Here is a 12,860-nt window from a genome sequence, read left to right as displayed (position 1 = left end):
GGTCTATACAATTTTAGCAAAGGTTCACTGTCAACCATTATCAATACTATAGATATCAAGTGGCTAGCTATGCTAAATAATACTTAATAGTAGGTGTCCTAAAATTTGTGAACTACTGCCTGAATTCCAGAGGGTGCAACTCCACTATATAAATAGTCATATAGGTTGGTTCTGACTTGACAGCACATAACAACATAATGGTGCGCTCCCCCCTTAGATTCTAAGGCTCACTAGAGATTATTTTTGCATTGTGGATGCCATTGGGAACACTGTGGATGCCATTAGGAGCCTCAGCAATTTTCTAACAAAGGATGTGTTACAAAATTGCTTTTATCCAAAAAATGCAACTATAAAAGTTTAATACAACATTTCAAAGATGTAACCTTGGAACCTGAAGAGAAGAGGACAAATTGTTTAACTTAAAGTACAGATTAACGTCACCAGGTGATGATGTCATCACTACTTATGGCCCATGAAGTTACTCAACATGATTTCAATCTTTATCTGTTATTTCTTTCCAATAATTCTAAGCAGACTGGCATTTCCATAATATATGACAAACAAATCAGTTCTTCAAGCTCCACATTTCCAGGATTTAAAATGTGTGTACAAAATGTCCTCTTAAGTGATGCAAGAGTTCAAACACATCAGAAGTTAAATTTATATTATGCCTCCTGGGCCAACAGGTTTCAGGATACTAATTTAATATATGTACAGAGTTTAGAAGAATTTTGTTCTAATACTACTATACCTAAAGTGGGGTGTTTGCCTTGGTCTGTACCAGAAATAACAACAAAGATTCTTGTGGCATCTTAAAAACTTATCAATTTCCATTTGGTAGAAGCTTTCATGGAGTTCTATCTGATAATATGACCTGCAGTCCAAGAAAGCTTATTTCTCTCCCCTCTGAATTAAAAGGAACTTGTCAGTCTTTAAAGTGCCACATGATTTTCTTTTTTATCTAAGAACTTTCCCAAGTGTCCTTTAACATTTTGGCGATTATAAAAGTTACAAAAATATAAAAACATTGCTGGCAGCCCTTTAAAGTTTACCGGTAATTCCTGAAGTGTTTACTTTCATGCAGGAGAAAATTCTGATAGCAGGTAAAGATTTCACCTCTCTTCTTGGTACCAATGTTTTGTCTGGTCAATATGCAGTCATGTAGCATAACATCATAGGATTTAAATTATATTGTGTGTTAATAATTATGTCGACACACGGAGCTACTGCTGCATTACAGTGGGAATGCAACATTTTGTAGAATAGCAACTGGGGCTTCAAACATTTTGTCACTTTTAATTAGCCAGATGATGCTAGAAACTGTATTTCCAAAATCTGCCCACCTCTTTTTCCTGACAGCTACTACTGCCCATTCATCTGACTTTCGGTATAGGTCAAATCAGCACTACCTTCAACAGAAAGGAAGACTGAGAATCACAGAGAGAAAGAGAGAGAACAAGATGCATAGAGGGGGAAAGTGAAATGATATGAAAAGCAAACATATGAGTTAGAGCGCTTGGTGGCTCCAGATGTGGCAGCAGACCCACAGCACTTATTTACAGTGGACCCTCTACTTACGGAATTAATCCGTATTGGAACAGTGACTGCAAGTCGAAATGTCTGTAGGTTGAATCTCCATTGACCTACAATGCATTGAAAACCAATTAATCCCATAACTGGCAGTTTTTATTCTATTTTTGTTCCATTTTGTTTTTTTTCTGGTCTGTACGTCGATTCTCCGGCTGCAAGTCGAATCTAAATTTTGCGGCCAGAGAAGTCTGTAACTCGAAAAATCGTAAGTCGAGCCGTCTGTAAGTCGAGGGTCCACTGTATTTGTTTATTTTAAATATTTTAACCCCACCTTTCTCCTTAAAAGGACCTAAAGTGGCTTTTTGCCATGTGTCTGGCAATGCTGGCCCTGCTACTGTCAATTATATTCAAAATATATTACTACACAGGAAAGAGTATTGGCCCCTGTTAGCAGATTCTGGCAAAAAAGTAAGGTCTTATCTTCCCATGGATGAAGAAATGGAGTAGTTAGAAAGAGTTTCAGAGCTGGTATGGTATTCATTCCTCATCAGCCACACAACACATACAGATTAATCTGGAGGCCTATTTCATGCGTTTTTGGATTACAAAACTATTAGGTGTCTGCCCCAATAATAAGCTGCCATACACATAACAAAGGGTGCCTATGTTAGTTGAAATGTTTTTTTCCTTTAAACTATTTATTTATTTATTTATTTATTTATTTATTTATTTATTTATTTATTTACTTACTTACTTACTTACTTACTTACTTACTTACTTACTTACTTACTTACTTACTTACTTATTTATACCCCACACCATCTGGCAACCAGGCCACTCTGGGTGGCTAACAACAATATGAGCAACAATATTAGAACATGATAAAAATAAATTAATACATAACCAAATCAGGTAAATTAAAACAGATGGCAATGAAGGTGGTGAGAAGGGTGATGGAGAGGATGGCAAAAAGAATGGTAAAAGGGAGGCCAAGACCTTAATGCTCCAGGAAAGCCCGGCGGAAGAGCCAGGTCTTCAATGCTTGTTTGGACCCATCCAACGAGAGTGCCAGGCTGATCTCAATGGGCAGGTTGTTCCATAGGCAGGGGGCGACCACCGAGAAGGACCGGTTTCTATTTCTTTCCCTTTGGGCCTCCTTCAGGGTCAAGGCCCTCAACCGCCCTGCCTGTGAAGAAAGGGTATTATGGACAGATCTGGCTGGAAGTAGGCGTTCCAATAGGTACTGAGGTCCTAAACTGTTCAGGGCTTTGAATGTTATCATCATAACCTTGAAGTCAATGCAGAAACGAACTGGTAGCCAATGAACGGCAGCCAGAGTGGGGGAGATGTGCTGAAGTTTCTTCAACCCAGTTATTAATCTGGCCACCGAATTCTGAACCAGTTGAAGTCTCCACCTCAGCCTCAAGGGTAGCCCCATGTAGAGAGCACTGCAGTAGTCTATTCTTGAGATTATGAGGCCATGAATCAGTGTCATGAGTGCCCCCATGTCTAGATAGGGACGCAGCTGGGCAATCCTCTGAAGATAGAAATGGGCTGCCCGGACCACAGATGTCATCTGGGTTTCCATGGTGAGATCCAGGTCCAGGCACATGCCCAAACTGCGAACCTCACTCTTCATGGGAAGAGCCACTCCCTCAAAAGGAGAGGGAATTTCCCAACCCACTGAAGCCAGGGTCGCCCATGAGCAAGATTTCTTTCTTGTCCGGATTCAACCTCAGTCCATTTGCCCTCCTTTGCCACTCCAGAATGGTCCCCAAGTAGCATTCAAGGGTCAGAACAGCATCCATTGCAGATGGAAAAAAGGAGAGATAGAGCTGGGTGTCATCAGCGTACTGATGACACCGGGCCCCACAACTCCGGATGACCTCACCCAGCAGCCTCGTATAGATATTAAATAGCATTGGTAAGATAATTGATCCCTCCAGAACCCTATAATTGAGGACCCATAGGGTGGAAGTCATCTCACCAAGCTGCACTCTCTGGGGATGGTCCTCCAAAAAGGAACGGAGCCATGCCAAAGTGAGACCACCGATTCCCAACTTGGAGAACTGCCCCAGGAGGATACCATGGTTGATGGTATCAAAGGCTGCTGAGATATCAAGGAGGACCAACAAGGACATATTGCCCCTGTCGGTCTACCTCAGGAGGTCATCCTGCAGGGTGACCAAATCTGTTTCCATACCATGCCGCGGCCTGAAGGCTGACTGGAATGGATCAAGGGCAACAGTTTCCCCCAGGAGGGCCTGTAGCTGATCAGCCACCACCCTCTTGACCATTTTACTCAAGGAAGAAGTATTGGTAACAGGCCTATAATTCCCACTTTCGTCCACCACCAAATTAGGTTTCTTTCTAATGGGGGTAATGAGTGTCTCCATAATTATGCATCTTCTGCTTGTTTTAATAGGACAACTTTTTTGTAGCTTATTTGTAAGGTGGGGAGGCTACGGTAGGTGGGAGACTTGCAGTCCCACAACTTCTGAATGTCTGACTCATCTTTTCTGCTATTACTTGTTTCATGCTGTTGTGTTGGGGGAGATATGAGGGGGTGAATTGGTGGGGAGGTGGCTTTAAGAGTACATGTGATTTCTCCCCTTCCAATCTGCCTCCTACTAAATCCAGAGCTTCCCCCCTCTGTTAGTTTGTTGTCTCCCTAGAACAGTTCCCCCAGTGTTCACATAGACCAGGGGTCCTCAAACTATGAACCGAGGACCACATGTGGCCTGCTGAGGACATTTATATGGCCCGCCGGGTGTTTATGCAGCCGCTGCCTGTCTGTCTTTTTTTTTTTTTTTACATGAGAAGGACGGTCATTGGTGGAAGAGGGAGAGGGGGTGGCAGCCATCGCCGATTGGCTGGCTGGCTGAAGCGCTGGATCATGAGAATTGTTGTCCGGCTGCAATCTAGCTTCAGGCGGTGAGAGAAACCAAACAGTGCAGCCAGACTACAACTCTCATCTCCCAGGATTCAGAGGAAGCCAGGGCATTTGGGAGTGCCACCTGAGCGGTGACTTGTGGGCAGTGAAGGTCAGAAGAGGGAGCGTGAAGAGCGGGAGAGTGTGGGAAATAGAGGCATCACAGCGCAGAGGCAGCTTGGAGGAAGTTGGGAGCATTATTACCTCAATGTGAGCCTGAGGTAAAAGCGGAGTTTCACCAATCAGACTGCAATGCACTCCACGTGGTGCTATCTTTGAAGTTGACGCGGAAACTCCAAGTGGTGCAGAATGCGGCGGCCAGACTCCTTAGCGGAGCGAGAAATTGTGACCATATTTCTCCTATTTTGGCCGCACTGCATTTGCTGCCCATTCGGTTCCGCATCGACTTTAAAGTCCTGATGCTTATGTATAAAGCCCTAAACGGTTTAGGGCCTCGATACTTGGCGGAACGCTTACACCCACCTAGTTCTACCAGGAGGTGAGGCTGAGGAGCCTGATGCCGAGGGAGGCCCGGAAGGAAATAAACAAGGAACCAGGCCTTCTCGGCGGTGGCTCCTCGCCTCTGGAACAATCTGCCTCCAGAGATTCGCGCTGCACCCTCTCTGGGTACTTTCAAAAATCAATTTAAAACATGGATGTATAGGCAGGTCTTCCCTCCAGTCAATTCCTGATCCTCTTCCCTTATTTTTCTATTTGATTTATTGTTGTATTTTTCCCATCTTGCAGAATAACGTAATTGTTATAAATTTTTTTTCTTTATATATATATTTGTTATGTTTTTATGTTGTAAGCCGCTTAGAGTGGTCAAAATGACCAGATAGGCGGGGTATTAAATAAATAAATAAATAAATAAATAAATAAATAAATAAATAAATAAATAAATAAATAAATAAATAAATAAATAAATGATGGGCACTGCAGTCTGTCTCTGTGTGGGCAAAGTTATTGCTGGTATATTGTTTTTGTAGCGCTGTACAGTCCTGGGCTTCCAGCGCTATCGGGGCAGCCCTTCGGGAGAAGCTGGGTGGCGGTGGAGCAAGGCGGGAGCCAATCCGGCCTTTCTACTCCACCGCACAGCTTCTCTGCTGCCGGAACCACCATCGGGGCAGCCTTTTCGGAGAAGCCAGGTGGGAGGGGGTAGGGAAATGGCGGATCGGCTCCCTGCTTTTCGCCCCAGCTGCCCGAAAAAAGGATCCGTTCTCTGCCAGCTTGCTGCTTCTTCGCCGCCATTGGAGCCCCCCCTTCCCTGCTGCCTTTCTCTGCCACTGAAAGGGCCATCCGTGAGCCCATCTGGCCCTTCTCCACCCTGGAAGGCAGCGGGAACGGAGGGCTCCAAGAGGAGGCCTCCTGGCAGCGGCGGTCACAGCAGTGGAGGTAAGGTGCCTTTTTTTTTTTGCTTTTTAAAAACTTTGTCTTTTGCAGGGTGGGATTGGGCTGGTGGGCTTATGTTTGTTTGTTTTGTTTTTTGCACCCCCAGGGGCTTGCAGTGTTTTATTCTTATTTTTGGGGGGATATTTTTTTTCTTCAGCCGGAATGGATTAAAGGGGTTTCAATGCATTCCTATGGGAAATTTGTTTTCTATTTACGAACGGACTTCCAGAACGGATTAAGTTCGTAAACTGAGGGTTGACTCTTGTGTGTCTGTGTGTGTGTATAACTAATAGCAATTTGGATTTCCTAGGAAACCATGATGTTAAGAAAAAGAAAAATTGACTCGGAGTGTAGAATATTCAAAGAACAGTGTACTTATGATTACATTTCATGCAGTACAAGGAAAGAGCTGTATGTCTGATATGCCAGAATATAGTCTCTGTGTTCAAAGAATATAATTTGCGTTGACACTTTGAAACTCAACATAAAGATAAATATGATTGTTTGGTTGGAGAAGTGAGAAAAGATAAAATATTAAAACTGAAAAATACATTGACAACTCAGCAAAAGACTTTTGTGAAGCAGAAGCAGCTAAATATTTCATCACTGCGAGCAAATTTTCAAGTTGCCAAGCTAATAGCACGCACTGGCAGACCATTCGTGGAGGGAGAATTTGTTAAAGAATGCCTTCTTTCTGTGGCCAAAGAGATGTGTCCAGAGAAGGCTGATTTATTTAGTACAGTGAGTCTTTCAGAACCTACAATTACACAGAGGATTGAAGAAATGGGAGACAATTTGCATCATCATTTGCAAAACTCCACAAAAAAACACTTTCATATTTTTCCTTGGCACTCGACAAAAGCAATGATGTTCGTAATTCTGCACAACTTCTAATTTTTATTTGTGGCACGAATGATTATTTCGAAGTCACAGAAGAGCTTGCTGCAGTGCAAAGCATCAAAGGAACAACTACAGGAGAGGATATTTATGAAAAGGTTTGCCAAACTATGAATGGTTTGGAACTGGACTGGGCTAAACTAGCCAGCGTGACAACTGATGGTGCTCCTAGTATGGTGGGGTCTAAGAAAGGAGTAATTGCTCGCATTAACCAAGAGATGGACAAACATAACCATTCTCATCCAATAGCGATACACTGCCTCATCAACCAACAAGCGCTGTGTAGTAAATCACTGAAGTGGGACACTGTTATAAAAATTGTGGTATCCTGTGTTAACTTCATTAGAGCTCATGGACTAAACCACAGACAATTTCAGGAATTTCTGTCTGAGCTAAATATTGACTATGAAGATGTTCTGTATCACACAGAAGTCTGTTGGCTGAGTCGAGGGAGAGTTTTGAAATGTTTCTATGACTTGCTTCCACAGATTACAACTTTTCTGCTTTCAAAAAACAAATAAGTACCAGAGCTCAATGATGCAAAATGGAAATAGCACCTTGCCTTTCTGACAGATGTAACAGAGCTACTCAACAATTTCAATATGCAACTTCAAGGAAAGGGGAAGCTCATCTGTGATATGCAATCACATGTCAAAGCATTTGAAGTAAAATTAGGCCTCCTCATTAAACAGGTGAAGGAGGAAAACTTCTACCATCTCCCCACAACTCAAAATCTGTTAGCGGAAAAAACATTGATTGCATTCCCAAACAAAACATGTGTGGATTCACTGGAAAAATTGCAAAAGGAGTTCCAATTTAGATTTAAAGAGCTTCATCTCCATGAACAGGACATACAGCTTTTCCGTAACACATTTTCTATTGACACTGAAAATGTGGATCCAATTTACCAAATGGAACTGGCTGAACTGCAGAATCGTAACTCTCTGAAAGTCAAGCAGCCTTCATAATTTCTATCTATCTCTCCCCTCTGAGACATATCCTCATCTCAGGAACCATGCACTCAAAATGGCAACCATCTTTGGCAGCACTTATGTCTGTGAACAGACTTTTTCTAGAATGAAACGTGAAATCTCCAACCAGATCATGACTAACGGATGCACACTTGCATCACTTGTTACAACTAGCAGTGACAAATATGGAACCAGACATTGACCATCTCATTAGCCAAAAGTAGGCCCATAGTTTCCATTGAAATACTGGTAAATTTGTTGATTTAACTTTACTTCATTTTAAATATTGTATTTGTTCCCGTTTTGTTTCTTCACTTCAAAATAAGATATATGCAGTGTGCATAGGAATTTGTTCATAGTTTTTATTTTTACTATAGTCCGGCCCTCCAACGGTCTAAGGGACAGTGAACTGGCCCCCTATTTAAAAAGGTTAAGGACCCCTGACATAAACATTTGGGGAGGGGGAGTGATGTAAACCCAGCTTATTTACTGCTACACTTGCCATTTTTGCTCCAAATGCTAACTTTCAAAGTATTTCTCAAATTTCATTACCCACGGGAGACTGTAAGCCAAAAGTTTTCATTTCTGGGAATATTCCATGGAATTCCCAGCAAGTGGTAAGTGTGGTAGGGATTGATCATTGTGACTTCTACAGCTGTAAACCATTGGTTCTTTGTAAACCAGTGCCCTCATGTGTGGTACTCCTGACGTTCCAGGAACTATAATATTGGCTGTTCTAGGTAGGGTTTTTGGAAGTTGTAGTCTGCAAACATCAAAAGCGCCAAAGCTGGGAATAACTTGTGTAAAGCAATGTGACATGGGGAGGATATGGGTGCCTTCTTTTCTTGGGAAGAGGAGTGTGGATATGCATAAAATAAGCAACTGATTTGACAAGCAAAATGTGCTAAGATTACTTTAAAATATTTAGCCAATTGAATGGAAGAACAGAGAGATTAATGTTGTAACAGTACCAGCAAAAAAACTGCATCAAAGCTGTTATGATACACATTGTTGTGCAACATTTCCTTAAAAGGAAATTTGACCCTATACGTGGTTAAAAATACTTTTCCCGTATGTCTTGCATATTATACAATAAAGAATGTCACAAATGAGATGTAAATGATGGGAGAAGAGATAAACACCATATTTCCACTGTATCAAATTTTATTTTTATAATAGAATAGAATGGATATGATGCTTGCTCCTTGCAACAGAGCATCCACGTACTGAGGATTTAAAAAGGGATTAATGGAACTTGTTTTTGTTGGAAACACTTATACATACATAGACACATGGGTAGGCAGTGTGGTATGACATTACACTCTAACGATCAGATGATTAGAAGAATGAGATATGTGTTCTTAACGTGTATATCCCATTCCCATCCAGCCCTCCCTTTTCCAAGTTTGAAAGTTATATGGTTTGCATGCACAGACAGGAAAGATTGGAAGGGCACACAGATTAGTCATTTACTCATAATGTCCCACTGAATTGCCCGTACTTGCACAAAGATGAGGAATTGAGATAACTGAATTCTAATGGGCTGTGCACATGTAATGCAACATCTTATCCTATTTTAATTATTTTAAAGGCAGGACTAGTATCCTGCTAAATACATTCTATAGCGTAACTCTGTACACATTCTAGCAACAAAAAGTATTTCTAAAACGTCTGTCTGTAGCAGAAGGCAACACCTCCTGATTAGTTACAAAGTAAGAAACTAAGGAATTTGCAATATCCTGAAAATGAAGATGCAACTAATGTTGCTATTTATGTTGCTGGCTCACACAAAAAGAATATACAAAGTTTTATTAAAATGTTCTTGAGTAACAGACTGAATTTTCAACTTTCTGGTTTAAAGGATCATGCTGAAAATATTTAACCATAGAGTTCTTATAACTATCCTGTCAAAACAAATATCTTCATTCCATTTTTTTACAGTGAAGGTATCAACACAATCCTGCTAAGAATGCCTATTCATCTACATCATCACCCACATCACTGAAGATATTACCTGGATATAGCTGGTAAGAGCCACTGTGGTGCCATTTAACCAAATACTTCAAACCATTCACTGAAAACCATCCTTCTGTTTCCATAGCTAATGCAGCTCCAACATCCTACAGTATCCTTGATAGCGGTTGTCTGAACAGTGTGAAACACTGTTCTTCTGTAACACTTCTCACTGTTTTACTGCATTTTCCTGAAATGGCTCTTCAACAAATTATTTTTTCCCAGTTGAATATATATTTCTTCTTATATTTACAAGAGACAACCTCAATATTCTTAACACAAAGAATGATAAAATGCTACATAAATAATTTAAAGAAAGGACCTTTAACTGCGGTTGCTGAACAAACATGAATTATTCAGATTACACTGGAAGTAGCTGCCCTCAGACAGCAACAAAATAAAACACAAAGATCAATGCTGCTCAAAACTCTTTTCATATTAGTCAACATATGGAATAACACTATGAATCTGCTTTGGGCTTTCTGTTGCATGCACTACGGACGCTGCCTCATTTTCATCGTATCCTGTGATGGCCCACAGACCAGGGCAAGGGTTACTTCATGCCATAATGTTTTGGGTTGTGCCCCTTGCCTAATCATGAATCATTTACAGTATTACCCCCCTCTTTCCAGAAAAGCAAGAAGCTGATCTAGTTCCAGCAGATAGCAGAGGGCATTTGTACAATAGCAAGTTGCTCTAATGGAAATGCAAGGAGTATGTTCTTGCTTTCCTTACTGGTCTATTTTGGGTCACAGAATTCTGTTTTGGAAATGTAAATCATTTTCTGCCTTATTTAATCTGTTAAAATTGTTTATTTTGCACTGTTGCTGGAATATTGCTGGAATGTCGCTGGAATGACATTTCGGTGCCAGGTCAAAACCTTCCTGTTCCAGAAGGCTTTTAATTGAAATAACATCAACTGTGGGTCCTGATGGCAATTTTAATTGTATTTTAATCATTTTATCTTTTATTGTATTTTAATTGAATTTTAATTGTTGTAAGCCACCCAGAGACCTTTGGGTAGAGTGGGCGGCATACAAGTTAAATAAATAAATAAATAAATAAATAAATAAATAAATAAATAAATAAATAAATAAATAAATAAATAAATAAAAATATACTCTAACTGAAATACCTGTAATTTTGAATCTTTTTGCTGTTACCTGTGGCATATTCACACACCAATCCATCAAGCAAATAAAAGTTCACAAACAATTTTTGAAGGATCAATCAGAAGAAAGAAAAGGGGGAAATGTGATTCTGGTCTGTTTGAACACAGACAGTGAGGATTACAAGATGCCTATCACCAAGATGTATAGAAATCAGAATCAAAGGCTAACACTAAATCTCAAAGGCTAAGTGAGTTTTTGAATAAAATTTCTTCATGACCAGTGTGTGAGACTGGAAGCAGGGATGCCTCCCTCCAAAATTTTAGAGGGCTCGTCTGGCGGGGGTGGGGTGGTTGGTGACATTTATCTCCTCCTGCCCTTTCACATTCCCCCCCCCCATAGAAGTGCTAGTAGACACAAACTCTTCTGACCACATGGAACATAATATACAATGATACATCTGAACAACTTTTAAGACTGTAACAAAGAGATGGGTGTACAACTACTACCATCTAAGCCAGTTATCAATATTTGTCTCTCTAAAGGTGATGGTCAATTGGTCTACCACTCTTATTATTATATAAATATGTATACAGCATTTGGCATACTGAAAGTAGTTATCTTAGAGGAGTTGTAAGGAAAACCCATAACATAACTGTCATATGTAGAATGGGAGCAGAGTAAAGGGTTCTCTAAGATCACATTGTGCTTTCATGGCCAAGGCAAAATAGAATGAGACTTTCTGATATACAGCTAAATCTCTCGGTGCACAATCCTATACACCAGAAAAGCAAAACCTTTTTTTAAATCCTGGGAGCTCAATTGCTTCTCCCCCTCTGATGGATTTAGTAGGAGGCCCAAACAATACTAAACTGTCCTACCCATAAACATAGGGACAGTTCCAAGCAAGCAGTGACTGTGGGTGCATTCTCCTCTGCTTCACAGCCAATACAGTATATGTGGAGAAAAGCACAACATTGAGTTGGAAAGACATCTCTTTTTCTTGTTTCTCTTCTCCCAGGCTCAGAATTCAACCTGGAATATTCTAGTCGAATTCTAGAGCCAGATAGATGTCCTTGAAATCCAAAATCCCATTTCTACTGTGCTCTGGCACTGGTGGCACAGCAAGCAGCATCTCAGAGGAATCTCTCCTATGATTTTCTATCACATACTGTAGCCAACAACAGAATTATAACAGGGAAAAGGCAGAGAGATAGCAGAAGTGAGAGAACAAAACTTAAGATAACATCATCACTCACTGGAGATAAAGACAGTTGCACCCCCTCATCCTTCCACTGGAAAATGCTGCCAATAAAATAATTACCTTGAATCTGCAAAAAGACTTAGTGCATGGCACAGAACCTGCAAAACCAGGCTGAGGTTATTTTTCTTGCTGCAAATAAGTGGGGAGCTTTCTCTGGTGACTATTATAGGAAGTTCCCTACTGAATAAAGGGTGGAGGGTGGTGGTAGACCATGCCACACCAAGTACCCTTAGAAGATGGGCTTCTATTCAGTCTAGGCAATTTTCCTACAACCCTATTCCAGTGAATGGAGTATTGTTTTTATGCACTGGAATAGAATGGAAAGGGGAGTATGGCTTTCAGAAGAACAGTTGGACTGCTAGGGCACTTGGCAGGTCTAGATTTCTCTCCTACTTTTTGGCAGCTTCCCCCAACCCAGCTCTAACAGCTTCATTCACTGGCAAATAGAGAAAAGAGAGGAGGGGGAGAAGGAGGAGGGAAGGATAAACAAAGAGATGGGGGAGGGAAGAATGGGGGCAGAAGAGCCAAAGAGGCAGAACAGAGATTTGAAAGCAAGACAGAGAGGAAAGAGGCCCACACATGCCTCCCCCCTGTGTGACACACACACAGAGAGAGAGAGAGAGAGAGAGAGAGAGAGAGAGAGAGAGAGAGAGAGCATGAATTCTTATGTGTTATCAATCACCTCTGACTTATGGCTACCTTTTGAATGAGTGATCTCCAAAATGTCCTGTCTTCAACAACCCTGCTCAGCT

At 41.0% G+C, this 12,860-nt stretch overlaps 1 protein-coding gene across 9 annotated transcripts in view; it reads right to left on the bottom strand.

Annotated features, from left to right (window-relative positions):
* RGS12 (regulator of G protein signaling 12) overlaps positions 1-12,860 on the bottom strand; it is a 152,296-nt gene that overhangs the window by 73,258 nt on the left and 66,178 nt on the right. The window lies entirely within an intron of this gene.

This window comes from Pogona vitticeps, chromosome 5 (genome assembly GCF_051106095.1).
Source record: "Pogona vitticeps strain Pit_001003342236 chromosome 5, PviZW2.1, whole genome shotgun sequence".
Lineage (NCBI taxonomy): Eukaryota > Metazoa > Chordata > Lepidosauria > Squamata > Agamidae > Pogona > Pogona vitticeps.
The sequence above is the reverse complement of the archived record's forward strand: the minus strand, read 5'-3'. Positions and strand labels throughout refer to the sequence as shown.